The 21,058-nt window shown below is 43.1% G+C and overlaps 1 protein-coding gene and 1 long non-coding RNA gene across 25 annotated transcripts in view; one reads left to right on the plus strand and one right to left on the minus strand.

Annotated features, from left to right (window-relative positions):
* Window positions 1–21,058, plus strand: part of LOC111945973 (uncharacterized) — a 248,502-nt gene that overhangs the window by 207,820 nt on the left and 19,624 nt on the right. The gene's annotated exons all lie outside the window — the stretch shown is intronic.
* On the minus strand, window positions 3,151–16,535 carry LOC147651083 (uncharacterized). The gene is made up of 5 exons (XR_015274816.1): window positions 16,384–16,535; window positions 13,199–13,535; window positions 11,364–11,580; window positions 5,850–6,480; window positions 3,151–5,548 (listed from the first exon to the last, which is right to left on the minus strand). It is a non-coding gene; the product is annotated as an uncharacterized LOC147651083 (long non-coding RNA).

The following is a 21,058-nucleotide window of genomic DNA, read 5'->3' on the forward strand; positions in this document are numbered from 1 at the left end:
TATGGAGGGGGTAAGTGATCCAGGGGTTCCCAGGTCTCTGTCTTATGTTCGTTTTTCTGTTTCACTGGGAAACAGCCGCACTCTGGTATTTAACCAGAGTTTGGCATATTCTTTCTCCTCGGCGTCTGACGAGACCTTTTTCTCTACGTGTGCGAGTAATTCTCTGCACGTCCATTTATCAAATGTCCCCAATACTGGCCAAGTGAGACAGTTTCTCAATTCCTGTCCTCCCCAGATCTCGGCACAGTAATAAATCATTTTTGCCTTAGATTTTCCTCGTTTCTCGGGACAAATTTCCCAATTTCTCAACATCCACCCTAAAGGACTCTCTGGTGGGATGTCTAGCATTTGTTTTGATTCCTCTGATGGGCTTTTCTCGTTATCTAGTTTCTGCGTTCTACTTTTTCTCTGTCCCATTTTCTTACGGTTCTTACCTGCTCTGCGTTGTGTTCGTCTTTCTTTTTCTTCGTCTGAAAGTCCTAGATCGCACCAATACTTACCTCTCGGTTAGCTGTACCGGGGTTTTCTCGATGTTCCGACTTTCTAAATCTTTTGGCTGAGAGAGTTTACCAGTTCCAGAGCTCGACTGGACGTCCCTTCCTCTCTCAGCCCCCTTTGATCGGTCCCCTGAGACTCCCTTTAGCCTCAGGCTTTACGAGTAAGGAAAGAGAGACCCTTTCACACAGAATCGCTTCCTTCGCGGCCGGCCAATTCCCTCGCGGGAGGATGGAAACGCGGCCTTGAAGTCCACACTCGCTTCGTGACCAGGTCACGTCTCTCACAAACTCGCCCGATCACCCGCTCAACCTCACAGTACTTACAGCAATTTCCTGCGAGGGCGTCTTCGTGCACGTATGACTTTTTATGAGCTACCAAGCCGCGGCTTTCCCGAAGGCTCCTGCCTTCCCGAGCTCTCTGGATCCGTTTCCCTTTTTATTATGGTTTTTCCTCAGCCTAAATTTGGTTCGGCAATCGGAGCGAACTGCGGAGGGTCTCTGCTCCCCAGGCCGCTGAAATCAGTGGGGGTACCCCCCTGGACAGCGAGATTCTCCCACAGTTTCTTCCGATCCGAGTCACGGCACCAATCTGTTATAAATGCAACGGCAGATTAAAGATTAACAAAGATTAATTTATTATAAATTAATAAAGCAACAAACAGCGAGGAAAAAACCACAATAAATGGACAGCGCAGCGCTGGGTGGACAGGGTCTATACGCAAGGTATAGGTGTTCCCAAATCCACGTCTGAGGGTTCTCTGGCCTGGGTTTTTATAGGGATTTTATGTCCCCAGGCTAGAATTCCAACCAGTTTCCATTCACCAAATGTCCCTGATTGTCTGGTGAATGGATTTCCTGGCCTAGAACATTGAGTCAGTAAGTATCCGGGCAGAGTCTCCTCAAATGCAAAGTGAGTCTGTATGTATTTTAACATATTTCATCACAGCAGGATCGAGAGATCCGGGCTAGCGCCGATGGATATCTCGGAGGAGTAGTCTCTTCTTTGTCTTTCTTGATTGAGTTTCTGTAGTATGGGTTTGGCGGGTGTGGTGTTCGATTCTGGCAACGACCATTTTCCTGAGGCTCGTCCCTTTTGTCTTGCTTGATGGTCTTCGGCCGAAATCGGCCGGGCGTTGCCTTTCTCTGGAGGTAGACTTTTAGGCTGGTTCTTTTGTTTCTATGATGGCCTGTGTCCTGTCCTTTCCTCCGAGTTGATGAGTCTGCTGAAACCTGTTATCTGGGGGGGGTTCTTTTGCAATTCGTGATTTTTGGAAAAGGAATTCTACCTCGACCGGGAGGAGAATTCCTTATTCCATACTTTCATTTAGTTATAACTATACATACTTTATTTAAACTTCTTATTCCGAATTTTTATTTACCCAATTCTTTATTACACTTTAATTAAGCTGAAATATCTCCCTGTTAAAACTATGGAGATGGACAATGAAGTCCTGAAAAGAACTCCTTTAATTCATGATATAGGATCTAGAGAGGAATAGTGTTCAAAGTGTAAATTTGAGTAAAGAGTAATTATAGTATAGTGAAGTACTGGGAGATTAAAAGCCTTGAGAGGCCATGAGAAAACTGTTGAGAGATTTGAAGCCCTGAGAGGCCATGAGAAAACTGTTTTCTGGTGAAGCTCACAGAAACAGATGAAGAAGACTTTTTTTCTTTTTTTGCCTTTGAATAACTTATCCTTAAAAATGCTATCTCTAGACTCATGGCCCATACATACTTCAGAGTGATGTGAGAATGGGAGGAGTGAACTCTAATAATAGCATCTCTGGACAGCTAACATTAGGGCAATAGAAAATTATAACAAAAATAGTTTTCTTGTGAGAAACTCCATAAATTAACAGGAAGAAACTTCTGTTTCTCTATAAAGATTGGTAAAAAGACTAGCAAGAATTGGGACTGTTTTAACCATCAGAGTTCCAGAGTTTTTGTCTCTGTTGTCATGTAAACAAGGGAATAGTGAGTAGATAGGGGATGGAAGGGTTTTTCTGGAAGTTTATTCTGGTGTTCTTATTATTGTGGTTTGTCAATAAACTTTCTTTTTTTTCCCTTTTAAGTTGTATGCCTGTTTTGCTCTTATTCTAATCCATATCTCACAGCAAGAAGTAATTTTCTTAGTTAGTGGTTTAAAACCATGACAGTTACAAAGTCACAAGAGGTAAATGTTAATTATGTCTGATTATGATGTCAAGTTGTCAAGATGATGGTTGGTATTATTGTTAATGACTTTGGCTTATTCATGATTAAGACTGGGTTGGGGTCTGGTGGTTGGAATATGGTGGATTGGTAAGAAATATCAGGGCTTGTAGGGGCCTGGAATAGTAGAAGAACTTTCAAGGACATGAGGTAATGAAGGGGTTATCAACACCTTAAGCCATGATTGGAAGAAGCATCCACCAATCACACGATGCCTTGAGAAAACGATTAGACCAGGATGAACAGTGTTATAGACCAATCAAGACCCAGGAAAGTAACCAATCCCTAAGAGAATTCAAAACTGACCAAACCAGGACTAGGGGAAGGGTATAAATCAGGGTGCTGGATGCTATTGGGGGCTTTTCCATTGGGGAAACTGGTTTGTGGTATTTGTTGTTATCCTGGCTTGTAGTGTGTGTTATGAATACACTAGAAAGAGATATATAAGGAAAGGTTTTATTAATTATAGCAAGCCAGCAATAAGCAAAAGTCGGTGCCGGGCGGCAGGGAGAAGGAGAAGTCTCTTCTCCACGAAACTGCCGCTCTTCCCGCTTCCGTGTTTCTTCTTTTATTCGTCTCAACTTCCGGGTTACGTGTCTTTTCTCCGGTGTCTCTGCGCATGCGTCTCTGGTTATTAGAGGGTCTTTTTCTGCTCTCTGGTGGTCGTAAAAGGGAGGCTCCAAGTCTTCCTCACTCTTACTCTACTGACCTTTTCTCACTGTTTTTCCCTCAAGGTTTATCTTGTCCTAGCATTCCAGGACTTTCTGCTAGGCTGTTATTAATTATGCCAGCCTCAGCGAGTTAGCGGCCTTCAACCTCTTCCCGATTTTATATCCAAAGTACAATTTTGCAAAGCATCCTATCATATCTATATATTTAGGCGAACAAAAGAGTTTCTATCTATCACAACTCCCCCCTTTTTCTATTCCTTACTTTTGTTCGCTGAATCTTTGTCGTTCCCTTTTACTTAATTCTAAATAATCTTCTGTTTCTTCTCCCTTTAAGGCCTCATATTTAGCGTGTATTAACATAAGGTGTGCTGCTTCTAATCTGTTTTTTACTATATTAATAATTTTATTGAGAATGCAAGGGCCTAAAGTAAGTACTAAAATTAGTAAAATTAGCGGCCCCATTATGGTGGATAACAAAGTAGTTAACCAGGGGGAGTAATTAAACCAAGATTCATACCAACTCTGTTGCATTTCTTGTTCTTTTTTTCTCTTTTCCAGTCCTTCCTGTAATTTGGCCATCGTTTCTCTTACTATTCCACTTTTATTTACATATACACAACATTCTTCTTTAAGGGCAGCACAAAGGCCTCCTTGTCATAAAAATAATAGATTTAATCCCCTTCTATTTTGCAAGGCCATTTCAGCCAGTGAGTCTAGGGAGTCTATGAGGTCTTTTATAGATTTATCAATTCTTCTTAAATCCTCATCTACTGAAATTCTAAGCTCTCTGAGCCCCTGGTGCTGATTTACTAAGGATGCTATACCTGTTCCTAGTCCAGCTCCTTCTATGCCTAGCAATACGGCTACTGTTAGTGCCATGAGGGGTTCTCGCTTCACCAAATGATGTTCTGGGTTTTGGTATTGTGTATACACATATTCTTCAGAATGATAAATAATCCTGGGAACTATTATAACCTGTATGCAGAATTCATAGGTTTCATTAAAGGCTGTTAAAGAAACACATGGGGTTACTCCTAAGGTGTTACAAACCCATTTAGTATTAGCTGCTGGAATCAGCCACTGAGCTGGCTCGCAAGGGTCATTAATCTGTATTTTTGTTTGACATAAATAATTCTTATCTAGGGGCACATTTCCCACACATTTCCCTTTTCCAGTGACTCGAGATAATGTTATTCCTGGAGTATTTTCCCTTCCTGATTTCCATAAGCAAGCAGCAGGATTAGTGCCATTCACTCTCTTTGGTTCTGCTATGGAACCTATGGCCTCATAAAAGGGTGGGTTAATGTTATAACATAACCAACATTCCCTAGTTAAATTTGGATGTATAGCACTTAATACTTTAAAGGTAGCTTTCAGAATTTTCCAAAGAGCTTCGTTTCCATATTCTTGGGGTGTCTCTACCGTGGTTAATACTTGGGTGCTATTTTCTAGTTTTTCTGAATGGTTATTCTGATCCCTTACTTTGGGGTCTACTGCTCCCCACACCACTGGATTTGGTCCCACAGATCTCGAATCATGGGGAACCACCTCTTTCTTTATAAGAATGTGCATTCCCCGATCTTTTCCAGGTTCCCATACCCTGAGACCCCAGGTTCGTCCCAATAACCACCCAGGGTCTTGGGATTGTGTGATATTGATATAGTGAAATTTGCAAGTTCCAATATATGTTATCTCCCCTGAGGGGCCTATCCAGGGCTTTACACATCCGTGTGGACCCCGTTCAACCTTTAGATGCTTATCTGGGTTCTGTACTTTCCATCCCATGGAAATTGTCTCACAGCCCCAATATCTACAGTAAAATTTGCCGGGATAATTACAATATCCTCTGCCTGGATTAGAAGCTGGGCACATATATAGTACCTTATGCCCGGGCGGGAAATAATTAATACCCTTCCACTTAATGAGAGAGTCCAGTGTAACTTGAAAGCTGGGGGCTCCAGAGGTGATTTGTGATTGAATGATAACCTGGTCCTCCCATCGGATTAAGGACCAATTGAAGGGTTCGTGAGTCTTACTTGTGCAAATGTTAAATGTGCTGATTAAGATTATAAATGTTACTGACTTCTTTAATGAGCATTGGCTTCCCCTGCTATAATAGAGGCTTTTCTTTTGTGAAGTGTCAATTTGGATTCCCCTGAAATTATTTTGCTGGGTTGTCTCATCCCCACTCTTGTGGCATTTCCAGGACCATGACCTTTTGGTCCCATGTGTATTGGAGTGTTTCCCTCCACAGTTTATTACTCTTCTGCCTCTGCCGTCGTCGACCCGGTTGCCGCGGGACACGGGGTGTACCATCTTCTCGGCAGCAAGAGTACTCTTCAGGAGGGGAATTACTCCTTCTTTTATTGATTCTTTGTATGTATTTTTCCCAACTTTTATGTTTTACTAAAGGGGTATTGCACCTCAATTCCTGGAGCCACCGTCTGCACAACCCAGCTACTATATTTGCTACAAAAGGCGCAGGTTCGTTTGGATGGTAACAATAATACGAGGGATTGACTCCTTTAGAGTAGATGGCCCACCACTTCTCTGATCCTGTCTCAAACTCTCCCGCTCGTATTCTGGTTACTAGGGCCCAATCAGTGAGTCTCCTCTGGGCAGTGTAGCAAGATCTACACAGCCCTCTTGGTGGGTAGCCTATATGACAGTGGGTCCACCAATGTTCTTCACATATTATACATTTAAAACAAACAAAAGGGTAACAATTCTGACATACAGCACAGCCTATTTTAACACTACTATTATATATTTCCTCACTACTAGATGGGGGTATCTTACATTCTATATAAAAGCCTTTATGGAGTTTACTATTCATAAGTTTCTAAGCAGATTAATAATTTTTAGATGTTATTTTTTCGGGATATTTTAAGTCCCAGGTCCCCAGCCGGGCTAACCACTTCCCAGTTATTAGCTTTTGGTGGCTTCACAGGTCCTTTTATTCGACTCGCATGTGTCCAGCCTTTCTCTGCTGTTTGGACTGCAGAATCACTTGTTAGTAGGACTTGATACGGTCCCTCCCACTTCGGTGTTAGGGGATTCTCTTTCCAACTTCTTATGAGCACCCACTCTCCGGGTTGTACCTGGTGTAATATAAAATCCAATGGTGGTCTTTGAGCTAGCATCCCTTTTTCCCACAATGCCCTCTTAAACTTCATTATAAGTACTTATTGATATATTGATCACTCACATTTGGATGTGTTCGAACTTCTTCTATATTATAAGGCATACCATATAACATCTCAAAAGGGGAAATTCCCAAATCTGCCCTTGGCTGGGTTCGAATATTCAGAAGGGCTAGTGGAACACATTTAACCCATGATAGTTTTGTTTCCATTACTAGCTTAGTAAGTTGCTTTTTTATTTCTCCATTCATTCTTTCTACTCTCCCGGAACTTTGAGGGTGCCAAGGGGCGTGTTGTTCCCACTTTATTCCTAATGCTTCTGCCACCTCTTGAGTTATTTTTGATGTAAAGTGGGGACCTTTGTCAGAGTCTATTGTCTCTGGTACCCCATATCTGGGAATTATTTCTTCCAATAACACCTTTACAACTGTTTGTGAAGTTTCCCTAGATGTTGGGAAAGCTTCTACGAAATGGGTGAGATGATACACTAGCACCAGGAGATATTTAAGTCTCCCTACCTTCAGTAGTTCTGTGAAGTCAATCTGAATATTTGCAAAGGGTCTTTTTGCCAAGGGTCTCCCTCCATACGGCAATTTTCTGAGATTTTTCCTATTTGTTTTTAAACATGGGAGGCAGCTTCTAGTAATTTGCTTAGCTAAGTCTCGGATACCTGTGCTCATATACCTTGCAGCAAAATAGTCTGTTAACCCCTGTGCTCCCCAATGTGTCCTATGATGTATTTTTTCTAATATTCTTTGAGCTATGGCTTTTGGTAGTACTTCCCGGCCATCTGGGAGAAACCATCTCCCCTCTGAGTTTTCTATTGCTCCTGTCTCTGGGAGTTTTAACCTCTCTTCCTCAGTAAATCTACTTCTTAAATCACTATCCTTATGTTCCAGAATTTCTTCATGCCCCCCTCTTTCTTTTAGGACCATGGTTCGTAATGCCGCCCGTTTTGCCTCCTGATCGGCGGCATTATTTCCTCTACTCCTCAAGTCCATTCCCTTCTGGTGTCCTTTCTAATGAACCACTGTCAACCTCTTGGGCCCTCTCAGGGCTTTTAATACTGCAATTATGAGTTTTTGATGGACTAAATCTTTCCCTTGGGAGTTTATTAAACCCCTTTCTTCCCACAGTTTACCAAACGTATGCACCACTCCATAACTATATCTGGAATCTGTATATATTGTCCCCTCCTTTCCTTCTAATAGTTTCAATGCCCTTAATACTGAATACAATTCACAGGCTTGGGCTGACCAAGATTTGTCTAATGGACCTGATTCTAGGACTTGCAAATCAGGTCCTCGTACGATGGCATAGCCTGTTTTCCTCCTTCCTTCTATTACTCTGGAGGACCCATCCACAAGCAGCTTTTCTCCGCTTTCTAATTCCTCTTCTTCCAAATCAGGTCTAATTTTGGTTTGTTCCTCAATTGTAGTTCTACAGTCATGTGTCAAAGGTTCTCCTTCGGGTTCTCCATACAAAAATGCAGCCGGGTTTTGTAAAGCAGTGGTTTCTAATATTAAGTTTGGGGCCTCAACTAAAATTCCTTCATATTTTAGAAGTCTAGCATCTGAAATCCACTTATCCGCCTTTTGTTGTAACACACCCCGAATGTTATGGGGGGACATTACCTTCAAATTGCTATTAAAGGTGATTTTCCTAGCTTCCTCCACAGGGCACATCCTGCTACTACTTGCAGACAAGTTGGCCAGCCCTTACTCACGGGGTCCAAGATCTTTGATAGATACCCTATCGGCTTCTTTCTCCCTGCCCACTCCTAAGTCAGGACTCTGAAGGCAATTCCATCTTCCACATTTACAAACAAATAAAAAGGTCTTCTTAAATCTGGGAGACTCAGGACAGGAGCATGAATTAAACTTTCTTTTAGCTCCCAGAATTTTTCTGTTTCTTCTAAACTCCGTTTCATTAATCCCTCTTGTGTCAATTTATGATATAAAAATTTAACTTTGCTGCTATAGTTTTCAATCCACTGTCTACAGTATCCTGTTAATCCCAAGATTTGACGTATCTGTCTTTTATTTTTTGGAATCAGTAGTGACAAAGTTCCTTGTACTCTTTCAGGGTCTATCTTTTTTTTTCCTTTTCTAAGGTAATGACCTAAATATCTTACCTCTTTTTCCACAAATTGGAGCTTTGCCTTGGATACTTTCAATCCCTTTAAACCCAGGAAATTTAACAGCTTAATTCTCTCTCTCCTTATGTCTTCTTCCTCTTTCCCAGCTAAAAGCAAGTCATCCACATATTGTATCAAGGTCACTCCTGGGTCTGTCTGATAATCCTGTAAAATCTGCTCCAATGCCTGCCCAAACAAACTGGGGGATTCCGTGAATCCCTGGGGCAATACTGTCCATCTCAGTTGTTGTCTCCTCCCCGTATCTGGATCTTCCCATTCAAATGCGAAATAATCTCGACTAGTCTCATCAAGAGGGCAGGCCCAGAATGCATCTTTTAAATCTGTAACACTGTACCACAAACTGTCGCGTCCCGGCTTGCTTAGTAATGTGTACGGGTTTGCAACTACGGGGAACCGTGCTACTGTGCGTTTATTAATTTCTCTTAAATCTTGTACCAAGCGATAAGTCCCATCTGGCTTCTTTACTGGCAGCATGGGTGTGTTAAAAGGTGACATACATGGTTCTAATAGTCCCTTACTTAAGAGTCTGTCAATTTCTGGTTTCAACCCTCTTTGTCCCTCAAGTGACAAGGGATATTGTTTTATTCTAACTGGGATTTCTGGGTTTTTATTAGTGACCGAGAATGGGGTTATCCTCAACTGTCCCACACTCTCAGGTGTATACCACACTTCTGGGTTTATTTTGTCTTCATCTTCCACTCTTAAAGGGCATAGCTTTATCTTCAACTCCTTATCAACTATATCTAAATGTATTCCCAATTCAATAATTAAATCCCGTCCCAACAAATTATAATCTGCTTCTGGTACTAATCAAAAATTTCCCAACCCAATTTTTGACTCTGATTCTATCACCACATCTTTAATAGCCCCCAATTCAAAGGGTTCCCCCTTTGCCCCCACTACCGTGGCAGTTTCTTTGGATATACTGCATCCTTTAGGTAAAAACTGAATGGTTGATCTCTCAGCTCCAGTATCTACCAAGAATGTTATTTCTTGGTGCTGGGGACCCACTTTTAACTTTATCAAGGGCTCTTTCTGGTGGTCTTGGGTCCCCAAAATAAAGAGCCCTTGACACCTCTAGTCTTCTTTGAACATCTTTTCATCCTGGATCCTCACCCTACATTCTCTCTTAAAATGTCCTTTCTTTCCACAGTAAAAACAAGTTTTAGTGTTCTGTCTTTCCTTTAAGTCTCTAATCGGTCTCTGTTGTTTCCCTTTCCAGGTTTGATCTCTACTCTCTCTCACAGCAGCCACCATCATCTTAATTTGCCGCTTCTGAGCCTCCTCTTCTCTCCTAACATACGCTTTTTGTGCCTCCCGCAAAAGTTCATCCAAACCTCTGTCTTGCCACCCATCCAATTTTTCTATCTTCCGCCGAATATCCTCCCAGGCTTTTGCCACAAATTGTGCTTTAAGCAGTGCTTGTCCCAATTGGGTATCTGGATCCATTCTGGAATATAATTGAAAATTCTTTCTTAATCTTTCTAACCATTCCGTAGGAGTTTCATCTTTCTTTTGCCTCTCATTGAATGCTTTATTAATATTATGACCCCTTGGGACTGCCTCCCTAATTCCTTGAATTATAATAGTCCTTAAATCCTGCATGTGTACTCTATGGGCTGGATTCTGATGATCCCAATGGGGATTTTGGAGGGTTTCACATCTGCCAGTGGTCCCTGGACATGCTGAGCATCCCAAATGCGCATTCCTTCCCTTCTAATCATGTTTTTCTCTTCTGCCGTAAATAAAATATTCAAGATAGATTGTAATTCTTCCCATGTGTATATATTAGGTCCTAAGAATTGATCAACTCTTTCTGCAACCCCCAATGGATCTTCCAACAAATGCCCCATTTCCTTTTTGAAGTCTCTAACATCCCCCGAACTAAGGGGGACAGATATAAACCCTATTCCAGCTTGAGGGCCACCCATTGGCATCTCTCTTAATGGGAATAGGTTCTCCTGGTTCCTTCTGGATCTATTCCTGGTAACAGGCCCCACATCTGGCATGTCTAAATCCTCCTCCTCGGGGTTTGGAGGGGAGGGGCTCATGGTGGTGGTGGTGGTGGTACAAATGGAGGGGGGCATATTATCAAAGTGTCTTCTTTTCGGGGTTTCTTTTTCTTTCCCTTCCCCTCCCCCGAATTCTCTGTCAACCTAAATATAAAAGCCTCGGGATTCACTACCCAGATCTCTGCATAAGCACTTTCCTCTGGGTTAAAGGGAATCTTTGTTCTTACCCATGAATTTAACTTTTGTTTAACCCAATCTTCAGTTGATCCAAATATAGGCCAAAATACATTCTTTGAAATTTCCTTTCCTCCCCATACTTCTACACAATAGTGATTCATTTTTGCCCTATCTTTATTTTCTGTTCCCGGGAAATGCTTCCAATTATCTAGTATAAAACCCAACGGACTATCTCTAGGTACCGGTGGGAGTTTAATAGATACAGGGTGCTTGCTCTTCCCCTGCCCCATTCTTCCGGAGTGCCTTCAAATCACACAGCCTCTTTCACTTCCCCTGGTTCGTGGCCCACGCCCTCGCGGGCCAATGGGAACCGCACTACTGAGGGTCCGCACTCGCTTGGGCAATCTGGCTACCAGTCCCCTTCTCACACACACACACCACTTTGCCACACTCCGGGATCCTGACCCCAACCGAACGGTTCCCGTAATACTCACGCGTCCCGCGGCTTCGTCCGGACTCTGTGCACAGATTTTAAGGGGTCGACCGGTCTCCCTTTTGCTTATTGCCTTAAATTTAGGTTCGTCGGTGCAACTGAGGCAGGAACCGGTCCTCCGAACCGCTGAATATTAAAGTGGGGCGCCCACTGGTAGTGCCGAGTATCCGTCCTGCAGATTGCATCCGAGTCACGGGACCAAATTTGTTATGAATACACTAGAAAAAGATATATAAGGAAAAGGTTTTATTAGTTATAGCAAGCCAGCAATAAGCAAAAGTCGGCACCAGGCGGCAGGGAGAAGGAGAAGTCTTTTCTCCACGAAACTGCCGCGCTTCCCGCTTCCGTGTTTCTTCTTTTATTCGTCTCGACTTCCGGGTTACGTGTCTTTTCTCCGGTGTCTCTGCGCATGCGTCTCTGGTTATTAGAGGGTCTTTTTCTGCTCTCTGGTGGTCATAAAAGGGAGGCTCCAAGTCTTCCTCACTCTTACTCTACTGACCTTTTCTCACTGTTTTTCCCTCAAGGTTTATCTTGTCCTAGCATTCCAGGTCTTTCTGCTAGGCTGTTATTAATTATGCCAGCCTCAGCGAGTTAGCGGCCTTCAACCTCTTCCCGATTTTATATCCAAAGTACAATTTTGCAAAGCATCCTATCATATCTATATATTTAGGCGAACAAAAGAGTTTCTATCTATCACAGTGTGGGGTACACAAGCTTTTCTTGGCCTCCCTTCAGCCGCAGCTCATTTTTAATAAACAAGCCGGACTTTTCTTTTCATCTAAGAAGTCTCAAGATTCGTTTATAACACTGTTCACAGGTGACATCATGGGAACAGATGATGTCATGGGAATGGGAGGCAGAGCAGGTGGAAAGAAAGGGGGGGTACCCGGGGAAGGGGCAGAGTTTGGGGAGAGGGGAGAAGAAGGACATGGGTAAGGGCAGGGTCAGGGGATAAGAAGGCGTTGGAAGGATCGGGGTGAAAGGCATTCTGGGAAGAAGAAGCACAAGGTGGGGGCCGAGCCATGTGGCTTCCACCATCTTGTGTCTCTTCAGGGTCATTCTGAGGGATAAGGGAGGACTCAGGGAAAACCTGGGAATGTCCTTTGGGGACATGAACTGGAGGATTAACAGCTGGGAAAGAGGGGTTTAGGAAAGGGTCCTTGACAGCATGGCCATCGCTCTCAAGGCAAGGGTACTGAGAGGTCTGTGGGAGGCCAGGGAGTCGGTAGCTCTGCTGCGCTTCATTGCAGTTTGCCTGGCACAGACTTCCCGATGCAAGGGACAAGGATTTTGGTTCAGGGGATGGGTGAGCTGGGGGCGTTAGTTCAAGCCTTTCTTCCACTTTCTTTTCTTCAACTATCACTGATCGAATTAGCACAAACAGTGAAAATTAATTTGGCAACCAGAACATCACCTTTATTTGCCAAGGCTCTAATTTGCTTCCGACTACATCCCAGAAGGGGATGATTGGTATTTCCTCTGGCAATAAAGTGGAGGAAAAGCCATTGAACAAACTTTTTTAACAACCCTTTTGAAAACTAACTTTTTCCACCCTCCAGGGTACGCAAAATTTGAAAACAGATCCCTCTCTGCTGAGCTGACAATTTCACACCCTTTCTCCTTGATGTCAAGCTGCTGGCAAAGCAAAAATCCACCCTCCCCTGCAGCAAAAGAAACAACAAACTAAAGATAAAATTTCCAGGGCCAGTCTCAGGGACAGGGTGCTTTCCGCAGCTAACTATTGTGGCCTGTAGGTTTGTGCCCCCACCCCTGGGGGGTAATGCACCCTTCCCATAACTTTTGAGCACCGTCAGCCTAACTTGGGGTATTACTCACCCTCCTTTCGTCCACTGCAGAGGGGCTGCAGGGAAGTCCTCCTCAGAGAAGTGGTCCTCTGGATGCTAGAGGGTTATAACTTCCTCCCCCCAAGAGCCACCAGAGAAAAGCTGGTCTACTGCACTCATGGATAGCTGATGGCCAGAACTTCTTGGATAAAATCCATGAGGTCTGTTCACAGGGCTGCACGGTGGGCGCCAGCTATCGCATCAGGCTGGAGCTTCTCTGGCTCTATCACTTCGGCCTGCTCCAGGAGTGGGTCACAGCCCAGGAGCAGGATGACCCGAGGTGCCACTAGAGCACTTGCTCTACAGCTTTTTGACTGTCAGTCTCTACTCTGAGGAGGCAAGAATGAGAGGGAGATCTTTTGGACGGGGTAATAGTGGATTTATTGCTCTGGGGAATCTTGGGGATAAAAGACAGAAAATGCGAGTGTGCAACAGCTGAAATAGGGAGGCAGTTCAAAGGGAGGGTACAAAACATCAGCTAATCAGAGATACCGTGGGGTGGGGTAAAAGGCAGGGTTCACAAAATCATCATCCAATGAGGGAGGTGGACCAGTAAATTAGGTCACATGGACTAATCTAGTGTTGAAGTTCAGGGGATTTCTGAAGTGGAATTCCAGGCATGTGGTGGGCCTAAGGCAGATTGACAGGAGACTCAGGGTACATTGACAGCGTGGTGTGGGAGGGCATCATTTGGACCAAACCATCAATTTAGGCAATAACAGAACATACCATTAACAAGGAACACACTGCAACAGGCTGCTCCATTGTGAGCACGGGGAGCAGGTGAGCCCGCGACCTGGCACCCTTTTCCTGGGACAGCACTTCCTTCTCCCTGGGAAGCGTTGGGAATGGTTTTCCCCAGGGCTTAAGGGAGGGTTTCCTCTGTGGGAGGGAGAGAGTCCCCAGGGGCCCCAGGCTGTTCCTGCCGCCCCTCCAGGGGTGTTGCACAGGGCCTGCAAAGAGGGTGGAGACTGACCAGGAGCCAGCCCAGGCCCCTCTGCAGCTTTGGCCATGTCCATTGACATCTGGCTCCCATGGCCTTACCAAACCCCTTGCAGTGCCCGGACCTCAAAGGCAGAAGGGGATCCTAGAATGCACCATGGACATGGTACTGATCTGTGCTCCTTCTAGATGGGAATCATGACATGGATTATCTGGAAGCCCTAGCATATAACCGTTTTGAGATCTTGGAGGGTGCTGAAGGCAAGTTCTCAATGTGCATTTCCTGACAGAATAATCAGTGTTAAGGTGGCAAGAGCTGTCTCATGTGTCATTTTAATTACAGTCATTACAGGGTTAAATGATTCTGGAAACCTTGCCCTGCTCCCTTCTGGAGCCCTGAGTGATCCCACAGCATCAACATCAGTGGGAGTCCAGAAATGTAGAGACATTTCTCTGCCTATTCAGTTCTTTAAAAAATACATCAATCCTATATAATATTGACAGAAAGGCTTCCAAATATCCCTGAGCAAGCTAAAATTTGTAAGAAATTAAGTAGAAAGTAAAACATGGTTAATATATCACTGTGGTGAAAATACAGATTTTAGGAGGGTTTCACACATGGAGTTAAGATGGAGAAAAAAGGGTGTCATTTTTAATCCTTTTTCTTCCTTCTTCTCCATGCTTCTGCAGTTTTTAGAAGCACAAAGAATGATTGGTTTAGAGTTAGTTGCACTTTTAATTACGTCAGTAGATATAGAAAACTTATTTGTTAAGATATAATAACAATACACGTGTCTGTAGTTAATAGGGTAAAAATTAGTATAAAGGTGAAAAGACCACATGGTTCAAGGCCATTTTGTATCATCAGAACGAAATGAGCCAGGCTGTGGTGATGTAAGCTTCTGCAGCTAGTCTGGATAGACCTGCCAAGTTTTTGTAAGGATCCTTCAATAAACACAAGAAGCCAAATTCTAACGAGCCCAGGAGTTTTCTTCGAATAATAAGAACTGGGAAAAGTGGGACTCCCCACAAGGGAGGATCCCAAAAGAATTCAGCCCAAAGGAGGCTGAGAGAGACTAGAGAAAAGTTACAAGTGGTGCCCCACATAAGTGTGCTACAGATAGCTCATGAAAATCTTTATCAACGCCTGGTTGGGTCAGGGTCCCCGATTTTGGATGACACATCTGCTATCAAACTCCGAAGTTCCAAGGGCCCTGAACCCCGGACATTAGATTCTGCTGGTCGCTAATCCTCATAGATAGCCATCTGAACCGGTAAGCTCGTTCCAACTTTACGAGATGGGATCAAATATCTCTAAAGGAGAACAGGCAATCTTAGAAAAATCAGAGATCATTATTGAGCAATATCATTATAAAATTCCTAGGAATGATTTAGAATTGTTGTTCTTGTGTATAAAAGCGAACTACCCTAGTGTAACTGAAAAGCAAATATTTCAAGCATGTATATGGGCAAATGTAAAAACGAAATTGCAAGAATCAAAAATCCCAGGAACTTGGGTGCCAAAAAAATATGATAGAGAGGCGTGATATTCTTTTAAATGTTATGTATCAATATCATTTTCCGAGATTGCCTTCCCTGGAAAGTGGGGAGGGAGGAGGGAGGAAAGTGGGGAGCTCCCTTTCTGGAGAATTGGGAAGCTCCAAAAAGCCTCAGCGGCACGGTTACCCCTAACCCCATCCCTTTGGAGTGCGTGGGGGAGGAGGGAGGACGGCGAGGGGCAACAAAACACCAAAAAAAAAACGTTTCGAGGGTACTTCAGAAAGCAGAGTGAGCAGCCTGTTACAATATTTGAGAGAAAAAAGTCGAGCGTGGAGACATGAGGAATAGCACAGAGTCTGTATGGAATTATTGCAGTCAGAAGAAATACCGGGGGAGGGGTGAAGAAAGTACTAGAAAATGTCCATGCTGTTTCTAAAACCACGCCTTTAGAACAACCCCCCTACCCGCCTCTGTCAGAGGAGCCAAAGCGAGGGAGGGAGCTTTCCCTGCCCTCTGACAAAACTAATAGCCCAGAGATGAAATCGGAAAAGACTAATGAAACAGAGCATGCCCAGCAGGCCATAGCTCAAATACACCAATATACCAAATATACAGCACAGCAGGCGGAGCCAGAGGCTGCCCAAGAGGAGGAGCCACAAGGGGCGGCCGGAGACGGCGGATTGGCCGCGCCGCAGGGAGACCCCGAATACAGTGGGGAGAAATTAGGAGCAATACCAGAGCGCCGCCTTAAGAAGGCAGAGAAAGGACGGGAGCCGGCCAAAGCTCCAAAGGCTCGCCCCACAAGAGACCAGCGACGCGCTCCATGACGCGACGGGCCCAACCCAGCGAGGTTCGGGAATGGCCCCGCTGCCAAACCGCGCATGCGCAGTCCGGCACAGCTACCGAGTCTGCGCACCTCAAACATAAAGACAATCCGGAAACGGAGAAAGCAGCCTTCACCATACGCGTCATTATGCCGAGAGGGATTCATCTCTTAAAGAGGATTATCCCTCTGATCATGTATTTTTAGAGGTTTTATCGCAATTCCTGGAAATTGTTAACGTAAGTAAAAATTACTCCGCAGTAAAACGGAGTTACAGCCGATCTGTGAGGCAACGGCGCCGCCTTGTGGGCAAACAACATTACAGCAGCCGTCATCATCATCTACATTTATAGAGGCACAGCAGGAGGAGGATGATAACATTTTAGCCATTACTGCTGCTGAAGGAATCCCACTGTCATCATTTAAAACACAAGATATTTTGTTCCAAGCTGATCATTCATCTTTCAGAAATATTGAGTCAAAAGACTGGTTTTCAAGAAATTATTCCTCCTCTTCAAGAAAATTACAACGTTCTTCAATTCTCCAGGATCTAATGGATCCTATTTCTACTCAAGTCCCACAATCACAAGATTTTCCTATAATACCTAAAATTTTATTAAAAAAAACCAAAGATCAATATGGACCCTTCCTCAAGGAAGAGGGGGAGGAACAGATGCTGCTGAAAACATTGAGGATATTGCTGTGTTACCAGTGAGATTTGGAAGGAGGGAGGATGTCCCAAGATGGGAACCAGTGGATAGTTCACTTTTGAAGGATCTATTGGATCCTTCAAATCCAGTAGAAAAGAAAGGACTTGGTTCTCCGTACTTTAAACAATTATTGAAAGTTCTCTTTCGCAGTCATGAAATGATACCATATGATTGCAAATATATAGTCTCAATGATATTTACAGACTTACAATTCATATTATGGAATTCAAGATGGAGAAAAGCCCTCCAATAATTGAGAAATAAATATGCAAGGGGACCATATGCACACATCACAGTAGCCCAGATGGCAGGAGATATCCCATATCACAAACTGTCAGTGTTCAGGAACACACATAATCACGAATGATTATAGGAAGGTGCTTTATTTAAGAAGCGCTGGGTGTCAGACCCAAATCTGACCCAATTTGGTTTTGAGCTGAACATGTTTTATACTCTGTTGTTATACAACTTACATATTAATTGTTCAACTTACATTGTTCTATTGTAAGTATTGTTTTTACCCAAGCATGGATTTCTCATGATCCCCTCTCAATCCCCTCACATTGTTCCTTATGTTCTCTAAACAATAATTATATCTAATCACATCTAACAGTTGTATCATTTATCATATACTGACTACACAGGTGCAGTTTGACATGATCTTTAGCAAGCACAAGGCCTAACATTTCCCAGGGCCTACTTTTCCCACGGCTTTCCAAGCCTAACTTTCTTTCTAAGTTCCCAAATTTTCTAAGATTTTAAGACCTTTTACTATCAAAACCAGAAACCCAGATAACAGATCTGCCTCCAGAAGTGCTCCAAGATATTGTAGAAGCAGCTGAAAATATCCAACAATTGAAGAAATGATAGAGGTCTGCAGTAAGATAAGCACTCCACATGTTGCAAGTGTTTCAGCGGAAGAATTTGAAAAGTTACTTGAAGAACAACAAGAAGGATTTAAGAAAATTGTAAAGAGCGTGGAATCAGGATTTCAACAACTTAATTGTACAGACATGGTGGAAGCAGCACTTTTTAAAGGAATGTGTTATCAATGTGGAAAGCAGGGGCAGATAAAAAAGAATTGCATATCGCAGAAAAAAGTACAAAGTCTTTGCCACAGACGTTGAAGAGGAAAACATCATCCTAGTCAATGCTTTTCCAAAACAGATGTAGAAGGAAGACCTTTGGCAATGCCGGGAAACTCCAAAAAGAGCGTGTCGAGCCACCACGCAACGACACAAGTGGTGCTAAGGGAAAACCCTCAATACCAATTTCACTGAATTTTTCTAATCAGAAAATGATCATTGGAGAGCAACAATCTGACTCTCTTAGCAAGACCATTTGTCAATTCCCCAGTGATCCAGATTTATTACCACCAGGTGCACAATGTGAATTGAGGACTTCAAAAATGGTGTGTTTCTTTAATGAGGATCATGCAGTAATCCATACAGGAGCTACTGGGGCATCAAGGAAGAGACAAGATTTTTTGATAATAGGCAGGGACAGATGTGTTATTTTGGGACTTACTATTTATCCATGTGTTGTCTCTGCAAATTACAATGAAGAATTGACAGTATTAGCTAAAGCCTTACGTCCTCCATTGACTCTTCCAGCAAACACATTGATAGCCAAAGCTATTGCTTTGCCTCCACATGCAAATACTCCAGTCAAATTAAAGACTAGAGAGCAAATTGCATCTATCAATGAATATACAGAAGTTCATGCTACCTGGGTGAAACAAATTAGCTGTGATCGACCTGTAATCACCTGCAGATTAACGTATAATAACAACACAGTCTCAATGCAGGGGACAATGGATACAGGTGCTGATGTTACAGTCATTTCACATCTCCTCTGACCCAGGGAATGGAGTTTAAAAACTCCCTTGAGTGCCCTCTCAGGCATTGGAGGGAACACCTTGTGCCTACAGAATGAACATCCCATCATCATTACTGGGCCAAAAGAAAAGACAGCTATTGTTTGTCCTTTTGTTGTACAGAGACTCTTCACAGTATGGGGAAGAGACATTCTACCCAGTGGGAGATGAGAATTGAAATGGATTTTTGATAGGGGCCACTGAGGCACTCACCACCTAGAAGTTGACCTGGAAGACAGATGACCCTATTTGGGTGGACCAGTGGACCCTGGAAAAAGAGAAATTGAGTGCTCTTGAGAAATTAGTCCAAGAACAGTTGCAGAAAGGCCATATTAAGCCAAGTACTAGTCCCTGGAGTTCCCCAGTTTTTGTGATTCATAAAAAATCTTCAGGTTCGTGGAGATTGATTCATGATCTCAGAAGAATCAACGAGGTCATTGAAGAAATGGAACCCCTTCAACTCGGACTTCCATCTCTTTTGATGATCCCAAGACATTGGCCAATCATGATCTTCGATCTCTAGGATTGTTTTTTTAACATTCCACTTCATCCGAAAGATGCTCCTCGATTTGCTTTTTCCAGTTCCAAGTATCAACAGAATGAAACCTCTACAGAGATATCATTGGGTGGTGCTACCCCAAGGTCTCCGCAATTCTCCAACAATTTGCCAATGGTTCTGAGCATGAACCCTGTCTCCAGTGAGAGAAAAACATCCAAAGGCATTGATCATTCATTATATGGATGATCTGCTCATTGCCACTGCAACACAGCAGGAATGGGAGAAGACTTGCAGCAGCATGTTTTTGGCAATTGAAAAAGCAGGATTAGAAATTTCAATTTCAAAAATTCAAGAAATTTCGCCATGGAGCTAGTTAGGATGGAAGATCACAGCACAAGCAATAAGGCCGCAGAAAATACAAGTAAGAACTCGAATCAGTACTCTGCAAGAATTACAGCGACTCCTTGGAGAAATCATTTGTGTCAGAACAACTTTGGGAATCACGAATGATGAACTCTCACCACTTTTTTATCTGCTTAAAGGGGACAGTAACATCAGATCTCCCAGAACTCTTACACCTGAAGCTCAAAGAGCTCTTGAGAATATCACCAAGGCTCTCCAGAAACGACAAGCCCATCGATTTTCAAGGACTCTCCCCTTTTTCTTGGGAGTGTTAGAGGAGGGCATTCAATTGTATGGTCTTATATTCCAAAGGGACAATTTGGAGAGAGATCCTTTGCTGATAATAGAATGGGTATTTTTGCCCTACAGATTTCCCTAAAACAATTTGTACTCCATTGGAGACGGCAGCCCAGATAATTACCAGAGCCAGAACTAGATTATTAGCAATGACAGGTAAAGATTTAACTGCAATTTACCTGTCTCTGAAAAAAGATTACTAAGATTGGGCATTGCAAAAATCAGATGATTTACAGATTGCATTGCTAAATTTCTCAGGGCTCTGTTCAAGTCATTTCCCAAGCCATAAACTGTTACAGTCCAAATTAAGTTATAAGGAGAAACCTAAACTAAGTGAAGTACCATTACATGCACTAACTTTATTTACTGATGGATCGGGGAAAACTCACAAAGCAGTTATAACATGGCAGAATACCACTACAAAGAAGTGGGAATCAGATATTCAAATAGTACAAGGCTCACCCCAAATTGTAGAACTGGCTGCAGTAGTCAGAGCATTTCAGTTATTTCAAGAACCCTTTAATCTGATCACAGCTTCGGCCTATGTAGCAAATATTGTTAAAAGAATAGAAGGATCTCTTCTGAAAGAAGTATCTAATGAAAATCTGTATTGTTATCTTGTCAGTACACAACAACTAATAGGACAGAGAGAAAATCAGTATTTTGTTTCACATATTAGAGCACATTCTTCTCTCCCAGGCTTTCTAGCAGAAGGAAGTGCCCGAGCAGATAAATTGACTTTGATTATTTCGAATACCTTACCAAATATTTTTGAACAGGTAAAATTGAATCATGCATTCTTT

The sequence above is a fragment of the Cyanistes caeruleus genome, chromosome 11 (assembly GCF_971803275.1).
Source record: "Cyanistes caeruleus chromosome 11, bCyaCae1.hap1.1, whole genome shotgun sequence".
Lineage (NCBI taxonomy): Eukaryota > Metazoa > Chordata > Aves > Passeriformes > Paridae > Cyanistes > Cyanistes caeruleus.